The sequence below is a fragment of the Lissotriton vulgaris genome, unplaced genomic scaffold (assembly GCF_964263255.1).
Source record: "Lissotriton vulgaris unplaced genomic scaffold, aLisVul1.2 SCAFFOLD_1845, whole genome shotgun sequence".
Lineage (NCBI taxonomy): Eukaryota > Metazoa > Chordata > Amphibia > Caudata > Salamandridae > Lissotriton > Lissotriton vulgaris.
In genome coordinates, this window is record NW_028244990.1 from 448,376 (window position 1) to 457,350 (window position 8,975).

General features: G+C 53.4%; 1 protein-coding gene across 1 annotated transcript in view; it reads right to left on the reverse strand.

The window, feature by feature from the left end:
• LOC147666677 (uncharacterized) overlaps window positions 1-8,756 on the reverse strand; it is a 72,944-nt gene extending 64,188 nt beyond the window's left edge. Inside the window, exon 1 of the mRNA XM_086948978.1 lies at window positions 8,468-8,756. The gene's annotated coding sequence lies outside the window, so the exon portion shown is untranslated. The remainder of the gene's footprint in view (window positions 1-8,467) is intronic.
• Between the last annotated feature and the right edge of the window lie 219 nt (window positions 8,757-8,975).

The following is an 8,975-nucleotide window of genomic DNA, read 5'->3' on the forward strand; positions in this document are numbered from 1 at the left end:
TGTGGGGTGCGACCGGGGTTAAGGGTAAGGAGATTAGCGGTATCGTACGTTATGCGGGTGGAGGGGATTTTGCGGGGGCCAGGGGGTCTGGCGCTGGGTGCGGTCCAGGCGCAGACGGGCGTAGACGGGCTTACCTTTGGCGCACCTTCGGCGCGCATGGGGCACGACCGCTGCGCGTGAACACTGCGCGCAAAAGCATTTTTTTTTATATATATATATATATATATATTTTTTTTTAAATATATTTTTATTGCAGAATTATAAACCACAGGATACAATTAATCAATGCGCGCAAAAGCATCTGTCATATATAGATAGTGGAGTGGGGAGGGGCGAGGGAGGAGCAGCTGCGAGGCGGGTGCGGGGTGGATAGCCGGGCTATGAGGCAGAACAACAAACAAACAGACAAAATGGCAGCAAGCCAAAAAGAGCTACAGGACGAGATGGGGTACGGCCTTAAAGAAGCGCTAATAGACTGGTCAGCACAGTCAGATAACAGTAAACAGAGCAGGCAAAGCGGGTGACACAGACAAAAATAATGGTGCAGTAAATATCTATGCACGGTCTCCAAAGTACAGCGCTACAATCTTTAATCAATCTGCAGTGCGAAGCAAGTCAGGTAATAGGCGCTACAGTCAGGTAATAGATCGCTACAATGCCTAGCAGCTTCTACCAGTGCGAGCAATGCGTGCAGAGCGTGATCGTAACGATACCAGCTGATGTGCAGGGAGCAGCGAGGGGAGCGACCGCTTTGCCGAGGCTCAGGACGGTCACAGCGCTATTGCCGGATGGGTAGGGCTTTACTCTCTGTGGGAAGGAGGAGCAGCTGGGAGGCGGGTGCGGGTGGATAGCTGGGCTATGAGGCAGAACAACAAACAAACAGACAAAATGGCAGCGAGCTAAAAAGCGCTACAGGACGAGATGGGGTACGGCCTAAAAGAAGCACTAATAGACTGGTCAGCACAGTCAGATAACAGTAAACAGAGCAGGCAAAGCGGGTGACACAGACAAAAATAATGGTGCAGTAAATATCTATGCACGGTCTCCAAAGTACAGCGCTACAATCTTTAATCAATCTGCAGTGCGAAGCAAGTCAGGTAATAGGCGCTACAGTCAGGTAATAGATCGCTACAATGCCTAGCAGCTTCTACCAGTGCGAGAAATGCGTGCAGAGCGTGATCGTAACGATACCAGCTGATGTGCAGGGAGCAGCGAGGGGAGCGACTGCTTCGCCGAGGCTCAGGGCGGTCACAGCGCTATTGCCGGATGGGTAGGGCTTTACTCTCAGTGGGAGGGAGGAGCAGCTGGGAGGCGGGTGCGGGGTGGATAGCTGGGCTGTGAGGCAGAACAACAACCAAACAGACAAAATGGCAGCGAGCCAAAAAGCGCTACAGGACGAGATGGGGTACGGCCTAAAAGAAGCGCTAATAGACTGGTCAGCACAGTCAGATAACAGTAAACAGAGAAGGCGAAGCGGGTGACACAGACAAAAATAATGGTGCAGTAAATATCTATGCACGGTCTCCAAAGTACAGCGCTACAATCTTTAATCAATCTGCAGTGCGAAGCAAGTCAGGTAATAGGCGCTACAGTCAGGTAATAGATCGCTACAATGCCTAGCAGCTTCTACCAGTGCGAGCAATGCGTGCAGAGCGTGATCGTAACGATACCAGCTAATGTGCAGGGAGCAGCGAGGGGAGCGACCGCTTTGCCGAGGCTCAGGACGGTCACAGCGCTATTGCCGGATGGGTAGGGCTTTACTCTCTGTGGGAGGGAGGAGCAGCTGGGAGGCGGGTGCGGGTGGATAGCTGGGCTATGAGGCAGAACAACAAACAAACAGACAAAATGGCAGCGAGCTAAAAAGCGCTACAGGACGAGATGGGGTACGGCCTAAAAGAAGCACTAATAGACTGGTCAGCACAGTCAGATAACAGTAAACAGAGCAGGCAAAGCGGGTGACACAGACAAAAATAATGGTGCAGTAAATATCTATGCACGGTCTCCAAAGTTCAGCGCTACAATCTTTAATCAATCTGCCGTGCGAAGAAAGTCAGGTAATAGGCGCTACAGTCAGGTAATAGATCGCTACAATGCCTAGCAGCTTCTACCAGTGCAAGCAATGCGTGCAGAGCGTGATCGTAACAATACCAGCTGATGTGCAGGGAGCAGCGAGGGGAGCGACTGCTTCGCCGAGGCTCAGGACGGTCAACAAGCGGTATCTATGGACACCTTCCAGGAGTGTGCGCGCCAGACTGCTGGTTGGCGTAGGAAAAATTGTCTACAGTTTTGGTTTAAAGGGGGGAAAACAGAGGTGGTGTACTGTCCTGCCACTAGAATGTCTTGTCATCGATCGGTGGAGTTTAAACTCACCCCCGAGGATGAACCCCTGATTCCGGCTAAAGTGGTGCGTAACCTGGGGGTCATTTTTTTTAAAATATATCTTTTATTGTTTTCACAAATATAAAACATAAACTGTGCATCATTCATTGACTCACATTACAACAGCATATGATATCTCCACGGGGTGGAAACGAAATACAGTGTTACATCACATTTTTTACATCATCAGGTTCATGTCATATGCAGTCTAGCTGTAATGGTATCTGCGTAGTCTCAATAGTCTGGCAACGTGCAATTTATTGCGGTCCCTGCCCCTTCCGGTTGCCACAGGGTCGCGGTCACTGGGGAGACCTATCTTGTACCGCGTGTCGCTATTCTAATGTCACGGTGTTGTGTGTTTTTGCAGCGGCAGCCACGGGGCCTGGAAGTGAGACTAACGCGCCATTCACATGTTTCGGGGCGGGCAGGAAGGCCCGCCGTCATCGCATCTTGGTACAAAACCTGATTGTCAATTGCGGTCAACGTCATGGCTGATGTGTTAATGTGTATCTCTCCCACTCTGGTGGTCCGGCGTATATCTAACGCCATGCGGCGGCGGTCGGGTGGAAAGGCCGCGTCATATACTCAAGTGTTCCAAGATAGTCCGCTAATGTGGTCAAAAGGTCAGCTGGGAAATGAAGGGGTAATTCGTGACCTTGGCAGAAGGAACGGAGGAGGCGGGACGTTCAAGGAGAAGAGTGAGTGGGGATGCAATTGGGAAAGGGGAAAAAAAGGGATGAGAGGGGGAAGAAGGAGGGGTAGGGGTTAGTCAACTCGGAGTTGTGGATCGTGTGTCATGGTGGGAACACATCAGTGTGGTGGGAGCTAGGAAGTGTTGTCGTTTGTTGCTCATGGCAGCCCGTCCTCTCCTGGGAGATTAGCATGCCAGTCGGAGGGTAGGTCATGGTGTGGGTGAGGGGGGGTAGGGGCGCCATCGTGCAGGTTAGGTAGAAGTACCACCAACAGGTCAGAGGGTGCCCCAATCTAACGGTTCAAATTCGTCTACAGTGGGGCCTTCGGGGCTATGGCTTGTGGTGTCTATCCTGTCAGCGGTGACGCGTTTGTGTCGGGGGAGTGTCATTCGAGGGAACTTCCTGCGTCTGGCATTCTCGATGGAAGGAGCTCAGCGTCTCGTCCCATAGGGTCGCAATGGGGAATTTCCGCAGTCCTGCTGTTTCCTCATTATGAAGGTTGATATTCTCAGCTCTCGCCCATTTATCTAGGGAGGCGCGCCAGTGTTCAGTTAGAGGTGGCTCCGCGTTCTTCCAATGCTTAGTGATGAGTCTTTTGACTGTGAGCAGGCCTAGGTCCCAAAAACGGGAGGGGACTTTGGTGAGTTTGGTCCTCTTGTAGAGGCCCAGCAGACATGCCTCCCATGTGTGTTGTATTGGCATGGCCGTGCTCCGCTCGAGTATCGGCAGTACCGTCTGCCAGTACGTTTGGATCCGCGGACAGTGCCACAACATGTGTAGTAGGTCCGCCCCTGTCAGCATGCATCTCGGGCAACCCGCTGAGGCGCCCGGGAAGTACTGGTTAATTTTATCTGGAGAGAGGTACGCTCTGTGCAATATATAAAATTGTATCACTTTAAATCGTGCGTTGCGAGGGATATTTCTGGGACTCACTATTACCATCGCCCATTCCTTGTCCGTCCATTCTTTCCCTCTATCTACCGCCCATTTGTCACGCAACGGTTGTAAAGTATGTAGCGTGTGTGATAACAGTGCTTGTGTTAACCAGTGTACCATCGCATCTACGTCTGTGGCCGTATCTTCTAGATGTCTGCCACTGAGCCAGGCCGCTACCCCTTGTAGTTGTGCCCCCAGGTAATAAAGCTCTAGGTTTGGTACTGCGAGACCCCCGTCGTCGACAGGCGCATATAATTTACTCAGTGCCACTCTGGGTCTCCCAGTGTTCCAAATCAGATCCCGGACCATGGTTTCCAATTCCTTGAATGTACGGACCGGGACGTATACCGGGATGTTGGCGTAGTAGTATAGGAGCCTAGGTAGCACAATCATTTTCGTCAGTGTCACTCTGCTTGGTACGTTGAGTCGAAGGGTCTTCCAAAAGGCGACCTGGGACCTTATGGACGTGATGGCTCACTGGAGAAGTGTGGCTCACTGGTTAGAGGAGGCAGACCTGGAAGCAGAGGTCAGCCCGGGACCAGGGTTCAATTCCCGGCTCGGCTGGGTCTTGAGTCCTAAAATGTCCATGGGCTTGACAATTCTCGCTCCGGTGCCTACTCAATTCACGGGTTCACACTCTGCGACTCTGGGAAATAGCTTGCTTAATCTCCACAACGGCCCCTCGCGGCAGGATGCCTAGCTTTCAGCTTGCGGATACCCTGCTGGGGTTATCTCACAGGGGAATACCAGGACGGGTTCCCTAAGCAAGCGCTTAGATTCCGGTTGGTGATTTGCGCTATATTAATTCCTGTACATTTACATTTACATTTACATTTACATGGCGCGTGTCAGGTTGCCATCCAAAATGTCTGGAGGAGTCCTATATATATATATATTCCTAAGTATTTGAACGTGGTGGGGTACCATGGTAAGCGTTCGCCACTGATCCTGATTTCGGGCTCTGGGGTGTCAGGGCCGAATGAGTACACCCCCGATTTAGCCCAGTTTACCTTTAGGCCCGACATGGCCTTCAAGGTTCGGAAGATGTCTGACAACTCCGGTGGTAAGCGGGTCAGGTCTCTAATGTACAGGAGCAGGTCGTCTGCGTACAGCGAGACTATGTGTGTGCCATCTGCCAATGGGATGCCCCAGTTTGCGCCTCCATTGCGCAGTATCTCGGCAAGAGGCTCTATCGCCAGCGAGAAGAGTAGAGGGGACAACGGGCACCCCTGCCTGGTGCCTCGTTTGACCTTAATGGCATCGGACAGCAGCTTGCCCGTGCGGACTCTTACCACTGGGTTTCTGTATAGCAATCTGACCATCTCAATGTAGTCATCCCCCAGGTCGAATTTGCGCAACACTGCCAGCAGATAAGGCCATTTGACCGAGTCGAATGCCTTTTCAAGGTCTAAAACCAAACATCCCGATCTCGGCCATCGTCGCACTGCGTATTCCTGCACTCGGAACAGCCTCCTGATATTTTGGGAGGTGCACCTGGTGGGCACAAAGCCGTTCTGATCTCCATGTACTAAGGTGGGCACCAAGGCCTCTAGTCGTCGGGCTAGGGTTGATGACAGGATCTTGTGGTCCGTATTTAAGAGTGCCAGAGGCCGATATGATCCGAGGAGTATGCCATCTCTGCCTGGCTTAAGAAGAGACACTAATGTTGCTTCATTCATCGACTGGGGCAGGGACGAGTCCTCCAGCGCCGCAGAGTATACCCGGAGGAGCTCCGGGATCAGTATGTCGGAACAGGCTTTGTAGTACTCGGCTGGCAGCCGGTCCGGGCCAGGAGCCTTGCCATTCGAGAGGGCGAAGATGGCTTCACGTAACTCGTCTGGTGCGATCGGCAGCCCCAGGTCATCTCGTTGGCCATCATCTAGTGTAGGCAGCGTGACCTCTTCGAGGTAGGCTGCTATGCCCGGCTGAGGAGTCTGGAGTCTCGACTCATATAGTGCGCGATAGTGCGTTACGAAGGCCTCATGTATCTGCACCTGTGTGTATACCACTGGGCCGTCAGCAGGGTGTATCGCCGTCGGTCGCTTCATGTTTTGCCCGCATCAGGTCTGACTCCAAACGCCTCAGATCTGTTTCTATCTGACGCCGGGAGTGAACCTGATTGCCCAGGCACTGCCCCCTGAGGACCACTTTAAATGCGTCCCATTCAAGCTGTGGGGTCGATGCCGTGCCCGTGTTTTCTTCGAAGTATTGCGCCGTTTGTGCGCATATGGAATTTCTAAATGGACCGTCCAGTAGCAGATCAGGCTGCAGTCGCCAGGTAGGCACCGGAGGTCGTGGCTGTTCCCATGTCAGGTCTATGAAGTGTGGGTTGTGGTCCGAGTGTGTGCGGCCCATATAATAGGTGTCCGTCACATATGGTAGTAGCTCACTGGTGACCATGTACCTGTCCAGACGTACATGTAGGGCATGTGCTCCTGAAAAGTAGGAATATACCTTAGTGTGTGGGTTGCGACTGCGCCATGCATCTTGCAAGTCCCATTGCGCAGACCAGGCCTGTAAGGTTTTAGCGGCATGCTGCGCCTGTGAGCCTGGTGGCAGGGGATGTGACCGGTCTAGTGTCAGATCTAATGTGCAGTTGTAGTCTCCACCCAACACCCACGGGATTCCATGCCAGGGCGCTAATATGTCTGATAGTTGTGCTAGGAAGTCCGTTTGACCCGTGTTAGGTGCATATATCGAGGCCAATACCACTGGGTTCCCGTCTAGCCTACCATTTACCGCTACATATCTCCCACCGGGGTCTATATGTGTTTCCATTACCGTCAAAGGAGTGCCCAGCCTCACCCATACCAAAGTTCCTCTAGCGTAGGAGGAGTAGTGCGTGGCATATAGTTGCCCTCGCCATCTGCGTTGTAAGATACGAATTTCTGCCTCGCTGAGGTGCGTCTCCTGTAAGAGGGCTATTTGTATGTGGTGACGTTTAAGGTATGAGTAGATCTGATAGCGTGGGGACGGTGTGTGCATGCCCCTCACATTCCACGTACATATCTTAACAGTAGACATTGTACATCATCAGCGAATCTCCCTCTCCGGCCCTCCCGCCACCCTCCAGAAGACCGCACAGTTCCTAACGAAAATACTCTCCCATCAGTGCTCCTCGAAATCGTACCCATGTCCACACACCACATCATTGGAATAGGGGGGGGGGGGGGGGGGGGGGACATGACTAATAAAACGATAAGCCATGGAACGTAATATACATGTACAATACCAAAAGGTCGGTTGCCAAACATGCCCCCGTCCATTCTCTCGAGGAGAGCAACAAAGTCCAAAGCTAAGGGGGTTGCTGTGCAATGCGCACTATAACTGTAATCTAAATTTACAAGGTTCGTTGTGTGAGGGCCCCTCACCTTCCCGGGACATGCATACCAGTCTAGACCATGCTTGAAAAGGCAGGGAATTATTCGCACATGCATCGTACATCATACATTACGTGTCTCCGTCAACTGGCAGCCGGCTAGGTCCTCTCAGGTCTCGCGTGCCGGTCACACACGGGCATCTGTTCTGCCCCTGAGTTGTGTGTCCGTTGGAAAAGTAATAACCTGGGGGTCATGGTGGATGAAAATCTTCAAATGGACTCACAAGCCAAATAAACGGCCAGTGTTTGCTTCACCCTGCTAAGCATGCTACGGAGGTTCTTCCGCTACTTCCAAAAGACACTTTTAAATCTCTCTGCATTATATACAGGGCAGCACATGGTCAGGGTCCTGTCCCCCTGCAGGAGAGGTTTACCTCCGCTCTTCAAATGGAAATCTGATAACAGCTGCCAGATTTAAGAGGTCTCGGATGGGGGGGCAGAGCCTTTGGTGTGACGGCCTCGCGTGTATGGAATGACTTCCCTCTGGACCGTAGACAGGCCAGTTCCCTGACATGCTTCAGGAAGATCCTGAAAACCTGGCTATTTCCAAAGGCTGATCTTTAGATCCTCTCACTGACAACTGAGTCTGCTTTGTGGTGTCTATTCGACAATCCAGGCGCCAGGATACCCGTAGGGTGGCAGTTTTGCGCTATATAAGTGTATATTTAATTCATTCATTCATACAGGCATCAACCAGCCTCACAGGCCCTTAAGGATGGACACTGGTTGCCTGCTTGAGGGTGAGCACAGCCAGAGGAGCCCCCTTGCAGTGCCTGCTCAGAGGAGCCCCCCCCCCCCCCCTACAGTGCCTGCTCAGATTGCCCTGTTGTCCTCGTGCTCATGGCAGTGCCCCCACCCAGGCACTGGAGTCGGTCACACTGAGCCCTAAACACACCCTAAGGCTGCTGCGGCCCCCGCCCTGGCCAATGGGACCAGATTATCAGCAAGAGCGACCCCCAGCTGGGCTGCGCCACAGGCCCCTCGGGCCAGTGCAACCTGACTCCCAAAGACTAGCGCTTAGAGACCAAGGGCTCGACGGAGAGCGCTGCACAGGAGCTGCAGTCCTCAGGCACTCACTCACCCGTGCTCTGCGCCCTCTGCTGGACGGTCGCCCCCCCCCCCCTCTCCAGGGGGGCGCCCTCTGTGCCACCCCTGGGTGCAGGTCGGTGCTCTGCGCCCTCTGCAGGACGGGCAGCGCCCTCTGCTGGACGGGCAGCGCCCTCTGCTGGACGGTCGGCCCCCCTCTCCAGGGGGCACCCTCCTTGCTACCCCTGGGTGTAGGACGGCCGGCGGCAGCAGCTTCAAGGCGCTAGAGTGCAGTGCGCCTGGACGGGCAGGATGGAGTGAGTGTGAGTGTGCACTCTCTGCTCACTCCGGAGGGCTCTGGGGAGGGCTGAGGGGCCGGCCTCTGAAAGGGCCAATCAGAGAGCGGGGGCCACACCCCGCCCTGCACAGCCTCGCCTCCTGTGCTGCTCGTGCACTCTCACTGATTGATTGATTTATATTATCTGAGGCGTTTTTATCTCGCGCGGACTTTACCCGAAGGCGTCGGAGGCTTCACAACAGGAACAGAAAAGAAACACGAGGAG